The following is a 16,627-nucleotide window of genomic DNA, read 5'->3' as shown; positions in this document are numbered from 1 at the left end:
ATTAACAAGGAAACCTCATGCGATCGCATGAGGTAACCTGACACGCCCTACTGAACCTGGTACAGCAATAATTACGGAGTATTAATTATTATTATTATTAATTAAAACCTTAATTAGGGTTAGTTATTTAATTAATTAATTTTAGTTTTATTATTTTTGTATTTTTAGTTTTAATTTAGTTTTACTAAATTTATAAACTTAATACTTTTATAAAATAATAATATAAAAATAATATTTTTATAAAATTGTAATTTTATCACTTTTTATATCTTTTTATTTTTGTATCTTTTTAATTAGTTTAATTCGTAATTTATATGTTTTTCGCTCGTAATTAGTTTTTAATTTAGTATTTGCCATAGTTGTTTTTATTTCTAGATTTTTAGGATTTGCCGTAAAATCCCTTAAGTGCTTTTTCTTTAGACTAAGATTTAGGTGCTTTAAAATTTTGCGACGCCGTTTTAAGATTTTAGTACTTTTTAAGTTATTGCCGTTTTAGATATATATTTCCTTTTAAGCTTTAATACCTTTAGGCGCAACTTTTTAGATTTAGTTTTTAGACTTTTAAGTTTCGACGTTTTTCTTTCTTATTTTTTATTTTTCGATTTTTATTTTTCGACGTTTTTCGACGCGCTCTTTTTCTTTCTTAAGCCTATACGCTCTAGTTTTTAGGACATAGAATTTTCTATTTCTTCTCTAAAATTTCAAAACGAAAAATTATTTTAAGCGGTTAAATTGATAGACATCCAAAATTTTCTGGTTCGTAATAATAGTTGGATTTGTTAGTGGCGAGTTGTGGGCTTCTGATTTAAAGGGTCCTGGCTACCTGCTGCATCTATTGGCTATTCGAAACGTGGGCAAAATCAGAAAAGTCTATTAATTTGATAACTTATATAATTTTTATCTTTTATAACTAATAGGATATTCAGTGAATGCACCGAGCAAAACGTTCACCAACTTTTATACGTTCACCACCTGTAACTCGATCAAGACATCTAGCCAATATTGTCGCCATTGATTTTTCTTTAGAATCATCGACAAGTCGAACAAGTACTCCAACTCAAATTTCCGATAATCCATCTTTTGAACCCGACTTCAAAATTGAAAACCCGGAGGATATTCAAGGACAATTCCAAGATCCTGAAACACTAATCATTCCTCCTGAACTACAAACCATTAAATCAGAATCCTCTAGTGATTCGGATTCAACAATTTCAAATATGGAAATAACGGAACCTCTAAGTATGGAAGACCGAATGAGAGCCACACGCACTGACCAAGGTCACGCTATTATTAAGCCAGATATTAATGCGCTAGATTATGAAATCAAAGGACAAATCCTACACATGGTAACTAATCAATGCCAATATAGTGGTACGCCAAAATAAGATCCAAACGAACATCTTCGAACCTTTAATAGGATCTGTACTCTATTCAAAATCAGAGAAGTTGAGGATGAACATATCTATCTCATGTTATTTCCCTGGACTTTAAAGGGAGAAGCCAAAGATTGGTTAGAATCGTTACCTGAAGGGGCGATTGATACATGGGATGTCTTAGTTGAAAAATTTCTTAAACAATTCTTTCCGGCATCTAAAGCCGTGAGACTTCAAGGAGAAATAGTTACGTTCACACAAAAGCCAAATGAAACTCTATATGAGGCGTGGACAAGATTTGGAAAGTTGTTGAGAGGATGTCCGCAACATGGTTTAGACACTTATCAAATAGTACAAATATTCTACCAAGGTGTCGACGTTGCTACACGAAAAGACATCGACATAACAGCTGGTGGTTCCATTATGAAGAAAACCGCAACTGAAGCATACAAAATTATTGATAACACAGCATCCCACTCACATGAGTGGCATCAAGAAAAAGATATTTTTCGATCATCTAAAGCGGCTAGAGCCGATTCTAGCTATGACATTGATTCCGTTTCCGCAAAAATAGATGCTTTCGAAAGACGAATGGAAAAGATGACTAAAGATATTCACGCAATACGAATCAGTTGTGAGCAATGCGGTGGACCACACTTAACGAAAGATTGTCACATTGAGCAAACGATGGAACAACGTGAGAATGTTTCCTACATGAACCAAAGGCCGGGAAATAATTATCAAAATAATTATCAACCGTCAAGGCCAAACTTCAATCGAAATCAAAACATTTTTTACAAGCCAAATGGGCCAAACAATAACTCGTATAACCAACAAGGTCCGAATAAACAACCAACTCAAAACAACACTTTCAATCAACAAAGACCTAGCTTATATAAACCACCACAACAAACCGAAGAGAAAAAGTCAAATCTAGAAGAAATGATGGCAAAGCTAATGGAATCTCAAACACAATTTATTACATCTCAAACCCAAACAAATGAGAGGTTTGATCAGTCATTAAGAACTCAACAAGCTTCCATTTTGAATCTAGAAAAACACGTAGGTACTCTTGCTAGCATGATAAGTGAGAGGGAACAAGGAAAGCTACCGAGTGATACTGAAGTAAATCCTCGAAATGAGAATGTTAATATGGTTTCAACGAATTCTGAAAAACCAGCATTAGAAGATGGGAAGGTTTTAGATGTGAGTAACAATGAAGAAGTTACACCACCACTACCACCCGAGTATGTAAAGCCAGTGGTGGCACCATACAGACCACCCATCCCGTTTCCAAGAAAAGGAGTTGAATATGAGCAAGTAATAGGTAATAAAGTTTGTGATACCTCTGGAAAGAAGAAGAAGAATAAGAAAGTACAAGAAACAAAAACCGTAAAGATAAACCCGGTAAAGACAGTTCCACCAAAACCTCCACCCAGGTTGGGTGATCCGGGTGAATTTATTGTTCCCTGTCTACTTAGTGATTGTGTCATGTATGATGCACTAGCAGATTTAGGTGCGAGTGAGTGTTATGCCTCTTTCATTATATAAGAGATTAGGAGTAGGTGAGTTAAGTCTAAAGAAAATGAGTGTTCGACTCTTTGATCAAACCATTAGGCACCCAGTTGGAATTGCTGACAACCTACCCGTTCAAGTAGCTAATTTAACCTTTCTAGTCGAATTTATTGTCATTGACATAGAAGAGGATTCAAACATTCCTCTAATTTTAGGTCGACCATTCTTAGCATCCACCTAGGCATAATTTGATGTAAGAGAGGGTAGAATGACACTTAGTGATGATGAAAAATCGATCATCTTTGTGAGTCGAAAGTCTAAATCTCCACCAACCAAAACCGTTGAACCAACAAAAACGATTGGTAAAAACCATATTGATTTACCAACTCCAACGGTAGTGCTTAACAATAATAAAACGCCTAAGTATGGGGAAAATGAAGTAACACCTAATGATGACCTGATAACAAAGAACCCCGTTGTTGATACGAAATTAAATGACTCCGTTATTAATAGTTCAATGAAGAAACTTATTAAACGGATTCGCGATGCTAGAACCAAGGGGAACTTTAAGTTATGTAACCGGTTAGTATCCAATCTTTCGCCTAAAGAAAAGGCGAAACTAGTTGAATTTGTGGATATTACACAGGAATCCGACCAATGGCTTAAAGCAAAAGTCACAGATATGCAAGTTGATTATGGTCCAAAAGAAATTGACGATGAAGTAAATCACAATTTCGACACCACAGCAACCTAAGTGTGGGGAGATTCAAATGTTCTAAAAAGAAAACGCTATCTAGAGTTAGTTGTTCTATTCTCGTGTAGTTTCGAGAATGAAATCCGATTGGTCTTTTCCACTAGCAGACACTAAAGAATTAGTTTTCTCCCCCCATTCTGAATTTTTGTTTTGTAGGTTTTGTATGAAATTAATACGCTTTTTCAATTTAAGTTTTGTGTGAATTTAAAAACAAAATTTACTTTATTTCATTAAGTTTAAAAAAAATGATTTCTAAAATTAATCGTAAGTTGAAGACTAGGTCATTGAACCGAAATTGCTTTACCCGAGGGCGGGGTGAAAAAAAATTTTGTTATCATTATTTTTAATTTTATTAATCTAAAGTATACCAAAAAAAATTAAAAAAACCCAAAAATCTTTGCTTTTAAAAACGACAAATTTTAAATTTTGTCGAGGGACGGACTAGGTAAACATACCGAAACTACCTAAAGTAAAAGGAAACAAAAAAAAATTATTCATTTAAATTGTTTTAATAAATAAAGGTTTTATAAATATATATATATATATATATATATATATATATATATATATATATATATATATATATATATATATATATATATATATATATATATATATATATATATATATTTTTAGTTTATCTTATATACAAAACAGGGTCAAATAGCGCACTTTCAAAGACTGACATTAAGTTCAGCAAAAGCTACTAATTTTGACGACAAGACGCAAAATATCAAATGTGATATAAAATAATATGTTTGCAAACTGGGTATTTTTAATCACTTTTCTACACTAATCACCCTCATGAATTTATAATTATAGTATGATGTCATGCAAATGAGAGCATTGCATGATCTCAAGTGTGAGAAAGGGTTATAAATTCTCTCGGGTTTACACTTAGTTTAATTGCCAAATTTTGTGAAAATTTGAAAAAATTTCAACTAAATGAATTCAAAATCATGATTATACATATTTATGAACGATAAAACTAGGTGTTAATGCCGAAATTATTGTTACCTCGGAGAGAACATAAATGGAGAAACAACCCAAAACGCTTGAATTCATTTAAAATGGAATAGAAGAGAATAAAAAGGCAAAGAAAAGAATAAATAAAAGCTAAATGTGGGAAGAATTTACCAATTTCTTTAAAAACACATATCACATATGTGGTACAGATTATTGCATGTACTTTTACTTTGGACTAAACTAATCAGTTTTACCCGATTTACTGTAATACATTTGAAAGAAAAGATGGATCTACACGATGAATCAATTCCATCATTAAAATGAAGTAAAGTCTTCAGAAAAAGACACGCGCTTCTTGATTTAGGTCAGAAAGTTGTCGTCCAGACCAGCTGTAGGTTGACGAAAAATCTAGAAAAGTCATCTCTAAAATCAGCAGAAAATTCACGGACCTCAGCATCAAACAGGGTCACCAAGTAGTCAGATTTATCCTAACCATGAGAAGGATTTATCTCGTAAAATGGAGAGGCGCCGTGCAAATTAGCTTGATAAGACTAATGAATCAGACCCCCAGAAAGGATAATCTCCTTAAAGATTAAAAATCAGCTTTTAAGCCTGATATTACTCAATCCTTGAGATTGACCTTAAAGATTGAGAATTACAAACTCATGGAATTCGATGATATCTAAACTCGAGCTTGAACGAGAAAATATTTTGATCAAAATTAAAACCAATTTGTTTTCTGAAACCCTATTTTCAATGCGTTCATTACCATTGAACGTAAAATCCTAGGAATTCACCTGAAATTCATTAGGTCACCTGAACCAAATCGGGTGTCAACCGTAAGAACGGTGGTTGCATAGCATGGTCTAAGATAGGACCTTGTGCCAGACCGAAAAACTATAGGGTGACCTTTACTATTGCTCCTACAAAGGATAGTAATTGCATCCGACACGTTGTGGACCATGAACAAAAGCATGTCACGGGACATTGCCTTAACAGTTGCTTGTTCAACGCTTTCCTTTACAACCGGATGGTAGTTTACTGAAAGGTAATATACTGAGCAAGTATACTGGACGTGTTGCTTTCCCAATATAAGGTTAGCAAGTGGGTGACACAAAATCGCAAGTTTTGAGCTAAAATTTTCAAATCTGAAACCCACAAAACCCACAAAAAGATTTTGCAAACACCGGTGAGGGTTATTCCGGAAAACTTATCTAGGGTAAAAGCTAGATTGAATTTTCAAAAGATCAAATGTTTTCATAAAGATCCAATTTCCTAAAGGATCTAAATTTTCATAGTCATGTGGGACTGTAAACCACATCGTTACTACCATTGTTCATACCGCCGTATAAAAATCACTGATGTACAAAGTGTGAAGAATAAAGAAGTGATTCTAGTATTTTTATTTCAAGACTATATTGCTTGAGGACAAGCAACGCTCAAGTGTGGGAATATTTGATAATGCTAAAAACGAACATATATTTCATAGCACTATCCCTCAAGAAAGACAAGCTTTTAGTTGCAATTGTTCTATTTACAAGTGATATTCGTTTAAATAATAAAAGGTGAAGACAAAAGACAGATTTGACGAATTGAAGACGCAAACGACCAAAAAGCTTAAAAGTACAAAGTACAATCAAAGTTGTTCAAATTATTGATGAGAAACGTCTAAAAGTTACAAAAGTACGAGCCGCGAAACGCAAAGTACAAGATATTAAATTGTACGCAAGGACGTTCAAAAATTCGGAACCGGGACCAGAGTCAACTCTCAACGCTCGACGCAACGGACTAAAAATTACAAGTCAACTATGCACATAAATATAATATAATAAATAATTAATTCTTAAAATTATATATATATTATATTATTTAATAAAACCGTCGGCAAGAAGCAAACAAACGAATGTGAGCTGGAATCCCAGGCCATGCGATCGCATGGCCAGAAAGACCAAATTCCATGCGATCGCATGGAGCAAAAAAGTTGGTGACATCCTATAAATTTCGCAGTTTTCGGCTGAATATCACACATCTTTTTCTCTTCTCTATCTCTCAACGTAATATATATATATATATATATATATATATATATATATATATATATATATATATATATATATATATATATATATATATATATATATTAATTTTAATTTTAATAATAATAAGGGTATGTTAGCGAATGTTGTAAGTGTGTAAGTCGAAATTCTGTTCGTGTAACGCTACGCTATTATTAATCATTGTAAGTTATGTTCAACCTTTTTAAATTAATGTCTCGTAGCTAAGTTATTATTATGCTTATTTAAGCCGAAGTAATCATGATGTTGGGCTAAATATTAAGATTGGGTAATTGGGCTTTGTACCATAATTGGGGTTTGGACAAAAGAACGACACTTGTGAAAATTAGACTATGGACTATTAATGGGCTTTATATTTGTTTAATTAAATGATAGTTTGTTAATTTAATATAAAGATTTACAATTGGACGTACCTATAAATAACCACATACACTCGATCGGACACGATGGGCGGGATATTTATAAGTACTAATAATCGTTCATTTAACCGGACACGGGAATGGATTAATAGTCAATGGACTTATTAAAACAGGGGTGAATTATATACAAGGAAAATTGGTGTAATTATAGTTTAAGTCCCCAATTAGTTGGAATATTTAACTTCGGATATAAGGATAATTTGACGAGGACACTCGCACTTTATATTTATGACTGATGGACTGTTATGGACAAAAACCAGATGGACATATTGAATAATCCAGGATAAAGGACAATTAACCCATGGTCATAAACTAAAATCAACACGTCAAACATCATGATTACGGAAGTTTAAATAAGCATAATTCCTTTATTTCATATTTATTTGCACTTTTAATTATCGCACTTTAATTTATTGTCATTTTAATTATTGCACTTTTTAATTATCGCAATTTTATTTATTGTCATTTTATTTATCGCATTTTAATTTATCGCACTTTAATTATCGTTATTTACTTTACGCTTTAAATTAAGTTATATTTATTTTTAATATTTTACATTAGGTTTTAACTGCGACTAAAGTTTTTAAAATCGACAAACCGGTCATTAAACGGTAAAAAACCCCTTTTATAATAATAATACTACTTATATTTATATTTATATTTATACAAATATAGTTTTAAAAATATAGCGTTAAACTTGGCTAGCTCCCTGTGGAACGAACCGGACTTACTAAAAACTACACTACTGTACGATTAGGTACACTGCCTATAAGTGTTGTAGCAAGGTTTAGGTATATCCACTCTATAAATAAATAAATAACTTGTGTAAAATTGTATCGTTTTCAATAGTATTTCCTAGTAAATATATAACTATTTTGTATACACCTCTACGCACATCAAAAACTCTTAGTTTTAATTATTATAACGTGTTGTGAAAGTCATTTCGATTAGAAGTGTCGGAAAGCGGGTTTTCCGTTCGCTTAAGTTGGACTCCGGGGACAGCCCCTGGCAGTTCATTTGGACGACGTCCCAATTTCTTGGACGCCGTCCTGCCGTTCATTTGGACGACGTCCGAAGCTTAGTTGGTTTTTTTTGTTAAACTTTATTTAGACGAATTTTACACGAATTTTTTCTATTTTTAATAGATAGTACATGTATGCAATTTTTGTTTACCAATATTTTTCGTCATTCTTTTTTTTTTAACGGCAAATATATTTTATTTATAAAAATAAACTAGCAAGGAGCTAGAGAATTACAAAGGACTCAGAAGCCAAGAGTTCCAATTTGAAACTAATTTGCTTCTGTTTTTTAGCCAATTGAAGGAATACATTCTAATGAAACAAAATAAATTACTCCGATTAACCAAAGTGTCATTGAAGACAACCACGTTACGACACCGCCAAATAATCCACAACATAGTCACCACCGAAACCATCACCTTCATCTTCGTATCAGAATTAGCAGGCCAAGCATTGAACCAAGTTTCAAACTCGTTCCATGACATGAAATTCGGCATGTTACAACTCAACCCTTCGAAGCAACCTCCACAAATCCAAAGAACTTTGACACTCGAAGAATACATGCTTCAAGTCTTCCCCAGCTAGATTACATCTCGGGCAACTAGCAGAATCCAACGAATTCGTTATTCTTATATTTGTTTATCGCATGTTCATCTTCATCTTATTAATATATCATTGTTCTTTAACGAATAATTTACACTATATATATTTGGGAAAAAATAATTTATATACCACGTCACTCGTATTATCTATACCATTGTCCAAAAATTGCGGTACTAAACCAAAAAATACCGGTCCCGTACCGGTACCGAAACCGATACAGTATTGAAATTTCGGTATGGTTTTAATTCTCCATTTTATCCAATTTTGGTAGTGGTACTATTCGGTACGGTTCCGGAACCGATCTCATCCTTATTCAAAGATAATTCCAACAATTATACTATTTATCCATATTTATTCGGCCCAATGGCAATAGCATCTAGGAGAAAGATTTCGATGGTTTTATTTTATCACATTTAACTAGGTTTTTTTATTTTATAACATTTCTTTCATCTAATATCATTTGATGATTAGAATAAAATTTAATTTTGTTTAATAATTAACAAAAGGTTTTATAATAATAATAATAATAATAATAATAATAATAATAATAATAATAATATTATTATTATTATTATTATTATTAATTATTATTATTATTATTATTATTATTATAATTATAATAATATATTCTATTTTGTTATTACTTCGTAGTTAAAAAAATATATTTTAATTTAATAACCGGTCATTTGAACTAAACTAGTTGTGGAGCCCTCGCTTCGCGCCGGGGGCTCCGTTTTGAATGCGAAAAAAAAAGTCTTGATCTATTTTATAAAAAAGAATTTTTTTTTCGACATCTAACATTGAAGGGTTGTTTATTTTGTGAAAGTTGCTTCTTTTAGCGTTCGTTTTTTTTTTAAAGTTAGTTGACCTATATTGTAAAAAAGAATGTTTTTCGACATCTTTTGGTAGTATTGAAGGGTTGTTCATTTTATGAAAGTTGCCTCTTTATCGTTGAGGAAGAAAAGAGAGAAGAAAAAAAAAAGTTAGTTGATTTTTTTGTAAACAAATTTTGTTTTTCGACATCTTTTGGTAACATTGAAGGGTTGGTTCTTTTACGAAAGTTGCTTCTTTTATCGTTGGGGACAAAAAAAGGGAAATGACGAAAATACCCCTAATTACTATCGGTGAATAGTGAAACAGTGTTTTGTCATGGTGTGGTCCAAGATATTTTTCGTTATTCAAGTCATGAATGACAGTGATCAAATATTTTTTAACTTTTACAGGCAGCAATTATGTGTGCTAAGTTGTCATTTTAATTATCCTAACAATTGCATCATCGTTGAGAGTAATTTTAGTCAACCATTTTTATTAAGCTAATAAATGTTGTTATTAATATTAATATTAATATTAAATTAATATTAATATTAAATTAATATTAATATTAATATTAACTTAATATTTTTATATACTAATACTGTCGCATGAATTAGCCGTTTACTCTCGCATGAATTAGTCGTTTGATATATATATACTAACTAGTGAAATGACCTGTTAAATCACGGGTTTGTTTAAACGAAACAGTTTAATGACATGTTTTAGGTATTAAGTGAATGTAAATGCTAAAGTCATTTATTTTAATGACCCGTTTGACTAAGAAACTTGTCGTTGTTTTTACAAATAATAATAATAATAATAATAATTAGTAATAATAAATGCCTTTTAAATTTTTTTTAGAAAATTAAAATTACATTTTAGGAGAAATTAGTATTTCCTTTTATAAAAGATTTTGTATTATATTATATTTATAATTAAATTAATATATAATTATGACATCTTCATTATAAAAATTAAAGAGTAATTAGCTTAATGATAACATCATCATTTTAAAGCTTTATATGACTATATTTTCATACTCACGCATGAATTAGTCGTTTACTCTCGCATGAATTAGTCGTTTGACTATGTCATACGACATCCTCGACATATAGTGGCTTAACTCATTCTTCTTTATTTACTAACTATATATTTAACATTCTTTTTGTTTTAAAAATAATTAGTGACAAAATATTTAACATGTTTTTTAACTAATATTTAATATATTTAACTATATATATACAAAATATTTTTTTTATTAGCTTTCCCCGACCACAAGTAATGCTAACTATTCATGACATTAATTTTTATATCTCGAAAAGGAATACTAAAAAAACAAATAGGGTATTTTTAACGATCGTTGATATGCGTATTATTTTTATAAATGATTGAAATTGTATTTAAATTATAAAACGAAATCATATCCCACAGTAATGCAGCCTATGTTAACCAAATGAAACGTACCCGCAATAACGTGCGGGCCGATCTGTAGCTAGTAAATGCTAGCAATGTCGTTAAATTGAATAATTAGTGTGTATATCTGTTATACATATTTTAATAAGTTATATTCAAATCATATAATAATGTATTACTCCATTAGTTAGGGATGACATCTGACTGGGTATAAGTAATTCCGGACCCGAGTCCGATAAGGAAAACTAGTCTCAAACCCGGATCAGATACCTGGGGTCCCTTTTATTACTAACTAGTGGATAAACAGTTTTCATCACGAGTATTTGGGTCCCCGTTTACTTATTAACTATTCGGGATTAGGGTCTCCCCACGGATATCAAGGTCTTTATTTTTGTCATCCCTTTCAACAATGCTATTAAAATAAATAATTTATAAAATAACAAATCTGTCAAGAAATACTACATTGAATTTTATGTTTAAAGCATAAGAAAATTACACCTCCAAAACAAAAATAATCGAATGAAAAAGATATCATAAAAATCAAAGATATAAAAAGGTTACCACTAAGACACTTATTTGGTGCCACACCGAGACATTGATTTGCAACCACATTGAGACTTCAAATGAGTACATGGAAACAGATATGCAAAAATATGGAAGTACATTGAATTAATAAATAAAACTAAGGTAACAAGTGAGACACTAAATAATCAAATAAAGAAAGATAACAATAAGAATATAACAGTGAATTTGACCTACCATTTATGCAAGGTTGATCTGGTAACAGTTTTCATGAAGATGAACAAGTCATCATCCATCAAGTATTCCAACATTTATCAATTCATTGCAGTCATAATTAATCGTGTTACAATATGCTTTAGACTTCTTTTGAACAAGTTGCTATAGATATAATACGATACAACATTATCAATATAATTTACATATAAAATGGCTATATAACACAATCAAATGAATTATTACCTCTTATTTCACATAACAACCAACTTCGTGCACACAATAATGCTTCCAATGTATCCGGATGAAGGCGACTACGATGGGGACTCACTAACCTGCCACTTGTGCTAAATGATGACTTTGAAGAAACAATTGTTATCGGAATTGCTAATACATCATGAGCAATTTTTTGAAGAGTTGGGTACTTCAAGCCATTTGTCTTCCACCAAGCTAGTGTATATATATATATATATATATATATATATATATATATATATATATATATATATATATATATATATATATATATATATATATATATATACATACATATTGTTTTAATCAAGAGGAAATTACTTTTTTGGAGGGAAATAATTTTTTTCTTCAAGCATTCACATGAAAATATGAATATTTAAAAAAGACACTTTGTGATAAATGTTATTATTTTGGCGGAAAAACGCTCGAAGAAATAAATGATAACATTCATTGCAATGGATATTTTGCTTCTGAGTTTTTTTTAAGGGGTTAGAAATTAGGGGGTTAAAAATTAGGGTTAGCTATTAGGGTTTAGAAATTAGAGTTTTGGGTTTAGAAATTAGGGTTTAAGGTTTAGAAATTAGGGTTTAGATTAATTTTTTAACACGAACGATTTAGGGTTTAGGGACTAAACCCAAAACACTAAACCCTAAACTCTAAATCGGGCTAAATTTCGAAAAAAATACTTCACACAAGATGAAAACAAAACGATGCAAATAAACTCTAATTAAAATATTACTTATAATGAATGTTATTATTTATTTCTTCAAGCGATTTCCCGCTAAAATAATAAAAATTCGTCACAAAGTATCTTTTTTAAATGTTCATATTTTCATGTGATCTTTATGTTTGGAAAAAAATTCAAAAAAAAAATAAAAAATAATTTACTTCCCCCAATTCCTCCCAAAAAAATACTTCTCTCTCTCTCTCTCTCTATATATATATATATATATATATATATATATATATATATATATATATATATATATATATATATATATATATATATATTATGTACACATGTATTAAAGATAAAAGATAGTAAATTAGTAAACTACAATAGTAAACTTAACCTGATGTGTTATCCTCTGCCACATGTGATGAATAGTTGTCAAATATGTGGTAGAGTATAACACATCAGGTTAAGTTTGCTGTTTATGTAATTTACTAATTTACTATATTTTATATCTTTTATCTTTAATGATTGTCTGTATATAATATATATACACATTTTGTTTTAAATATTTTAGGAAGCAGTAAATAGGAGCTTGACCATTATATTGAAGAGAAACTTGACCATTATATTGAAGAGAAAGTTTGTCCACCAAATATGAATCATGATATACTAGCTTGGTGGAAGACAAATGACGTGAAGTACCCAACTCTTCAAAAATTTGCTCGTGATGTATTAGCAATTCCGATCACAACTATTGCTTTCGAGTCATCATTTAGCACAAGTGGCAGATTAGTGAGTCTTCATCGTAGTCGCCTTCATCCGGATATATTGGAAGCATTAATGTGTGCACAAAGTTGATTGTTTGGTGAAATAAGAGGTAATAATTTATTTGATTGTGTTTATAGCCATTTATATGTAAACTATATTAATAATGTTGTATCGTATTATATCTATTACAACTTGTTCAAAAGAGTCTGAAGCATATTATCAAGCGATTGATTATGACTGCAATGAGTTGATGAAGGTTGGAATACTTGATGGATGATGACTTGTTGATCTTCATGATAACTGTTATCAAATCAGCCTTGCATAAAAGGTAGGTCAAATTCACTGTTATTTTCTTATTGTTACCTTTCTTCTATTTGATAATTTAGTGTTTCATTTGTTACCTTAATTTTATTTGTTAATTCAATATACTTCCATATTTTTGCAGATCCATTTCCATATATTCGATCCATTTCCATGTATTCATTTGGAGTCTCAATGTGGTAGCAAATAAGTGTCTTAATTGCTACCTTTTTATGTCTTTGATTTTTATGATATCTTTTTTTTTTTTCGGATGTTTTTGTTTTAAAGGTGTAATTTTGTGATACTTTAAACATGAAATCCAATGTAGTATTTCTTGACAAATTTGTTATTTTATAGATTACTCATTTTGATAGCACTGTTGAAAGGGATGACAAAAATAAAGACCTCGATACCCGTGTAGAGACCTGTATCTCCGATAGTTGATAAGTAAACGCGGACTTGAAAATCCGTGGGTAAAACCGTTTACCCGCTAGTTAGTAATAAATGGGACCTGTCGGGTATTTGGTTCCGGTTTGGGACTCATTTTCTTTATCGGGTCTAGGTCCGAGATTACTTATACCCGGTTCAAATAGTCGTAAAATAAGAATATCATTTGAAGGTTAACTAATCTTTGTACTTGTAAAAATTATTCGCAGATTAGTTAACCTTCAATTGAGTTTATTTCATTCTTTCGCGTATTCAAAGGATCCAATTTTCATGACCATTTTGGTCACTATATATACTGTGTTAAACTAGTATAGTGAACAAGCAGAAATTTCACTGACGTAAGGTCTAATATTGGCCATTCAACTTTGCTGGAATGTGTCAAAGCCCATCAACCTTTGACTCTGTCAACAACGGCCCTTCAACATCTAACACTTTAGCATCTGTAGTCCTCCAGAATCCACGAATAACATCCAGACCCTCTAGTTTATAACTTTTTACACTATAAATCTGAAACATCCAGAAATACCACAAATGAGATTATGCAATAAATAAATTCTAAACTAAGTTTGCTTTTATATATTAAGTTTAACAATTCTCGTTCTTAAATGTGTCGACTTAAACAGGATCAAGTGATAATTTTTTCAAATTTATTTCCCAAAACAGAATTGATATGATGATATCCTACTTCGAAGTATACCATTCTTTAACGAACATGAGTTAAAGCTTCCGGGCGTCCCGTCAATTTCAATTTTTCATATGAACCCTGTTTAATCAACAAAAGATAGGCCATTTGTATATACAAAAATTAAGTTAAGTTTTTCATTAGTACTGTATATTTTTTGATTATGGGCCCCTTGGGATTATGGGCCCTGTGCAAGCGCACGTGTTGCACGCCCTCAAATCCGACCCTGCCGCGTGACTAACATTAACAGAAACTAGTACATCGTAAATATCTAAATAAGCTTTTCAACTCTAGATACACACAATATTTTCCAAGTACAGTTGTTTTTATATGTTTTAATCATACACCTCCGTCGTAGTAAGTAATACAAATGCAATGATTTCTTAATCTCGCCAAAACGCAACCATAAGAATTGAAGTAGATTAATATTTCGTGATAGATTGAAGGAAAGAAATATATGTGTGCTTTTGCGTTAATCATTTTTAATCTTTTTAACTAGTTTTTTAGTAGATAGATAGTTTTTTAGTAGCTCATGTTTTATTTATCGTCAAAGATGAAAAATTGATGATGATGTCTAAAACCCTGCTTCCTTGTAGCATATGTGATCGTGATTAATCGACAAAGAAAATCTTGGACTCACCATGAACAAATTGAATTTCACCTAAAACTAGAATTGAGACCTACATTTATTGTAGGAAAAACAAAATTACCTAGCTCAATCTTTGAGTAAATCAGAAAATTAACCGAAATGAAAAATATTTGCAGGCCAGAGCCGAAAGGTTTTCTTAATAGATGAAAAACGATGAAAAAAAAAATTATTAAGTTACATAATCTATGTGCTTAACTTGCCCTAACGACCCATCGCGTCAACGTATAGCTCTACTCCTAACCTATGAAACTCACCTCACATAATAAATAGTTAGAAGATTGGCGTATTTTCCGCTTTAATAAAACAACTATTATGGGACATATGTATGCTTATAAGTCTAGGGGAACCTCTTCTACTACCAGTTGATTTTAGAGTACTAAGAAATTTACGAGTTTATATGTAAGACACGTTGCTGGGCTATTCGATCCAACAAGTGGTATCAGAGTTAGCTATATAGTCTGGATGCGGTGGACGACGCAAATGGCGCACCTCTCAGTGGAGGGGAGACCCGAATGGACTTGGGTTTAAGGGGAGGTTTGTTGCTTTGCAAACCAAAGTCTCACAATGAATATAGATAGAAACAAAATCTCCTTCTACTACCAATTGATTTTACAGTACTAAATAACTAATGATCTTAGAAGCAAGACATCTTGTTAAACTCATGGGCTTACAGTACTAGATAGGATTTTTGATATTTATTTTTTGTAAACCTATAAACTTAGTGGTTTCATTTTTTAGGCCGGCTGTTCAATGTTAAATTTACCTATTTAGATTACCCGAGATATTATTATGTTAAAACTAATAAATGACTTGATATAAAGATTAAATAATATTACATATACAATGAAGTAAAGAAAAGTAGATTCGGTGAAGCTAAATGACGATTTACCAAATTTTATTCAAACCAAAGATCATGACTACATTAGCATTCCATTATCACTAAGTTCTAAAAAACGAAAAACATGATCAATAAAAACTTTAAGAAAAGATAACATAACGAACATAAGATAATAAAGATCCAAATTTAAAACCAAAGCACCATCATATCATTCACAATTCATTTGTTTTCTTAGTCTTCACCGTTAACTTTCCCAAATCTCGACAGAAAATCAATCGTTCTACCGTCATTCTCATCATCATCATTGACGGTATCTTCATCAACTCG

Source organism: Rutidosis leptorrhynchoides, chromosome 7, assembly GCF_046630445.1.
Source record: "Rutidosis leptorrhynchoides isolate AG116_Rl617_1_P2 chromosome 7, CSIRO_AGI_Rlap_v1, whole genome shotgun sequence".
NCBI classification, from domain to species: domain Eukaryota; kingdom Viridiplantae; phylum Streptophyta; class Magnoliopsida; order Asterales; family Asteraceae; genus Rutidosis; species Rutidosis leptorrhynchoides.
This window is presented reverse-complemented; position numbering follows the sequence as displayed.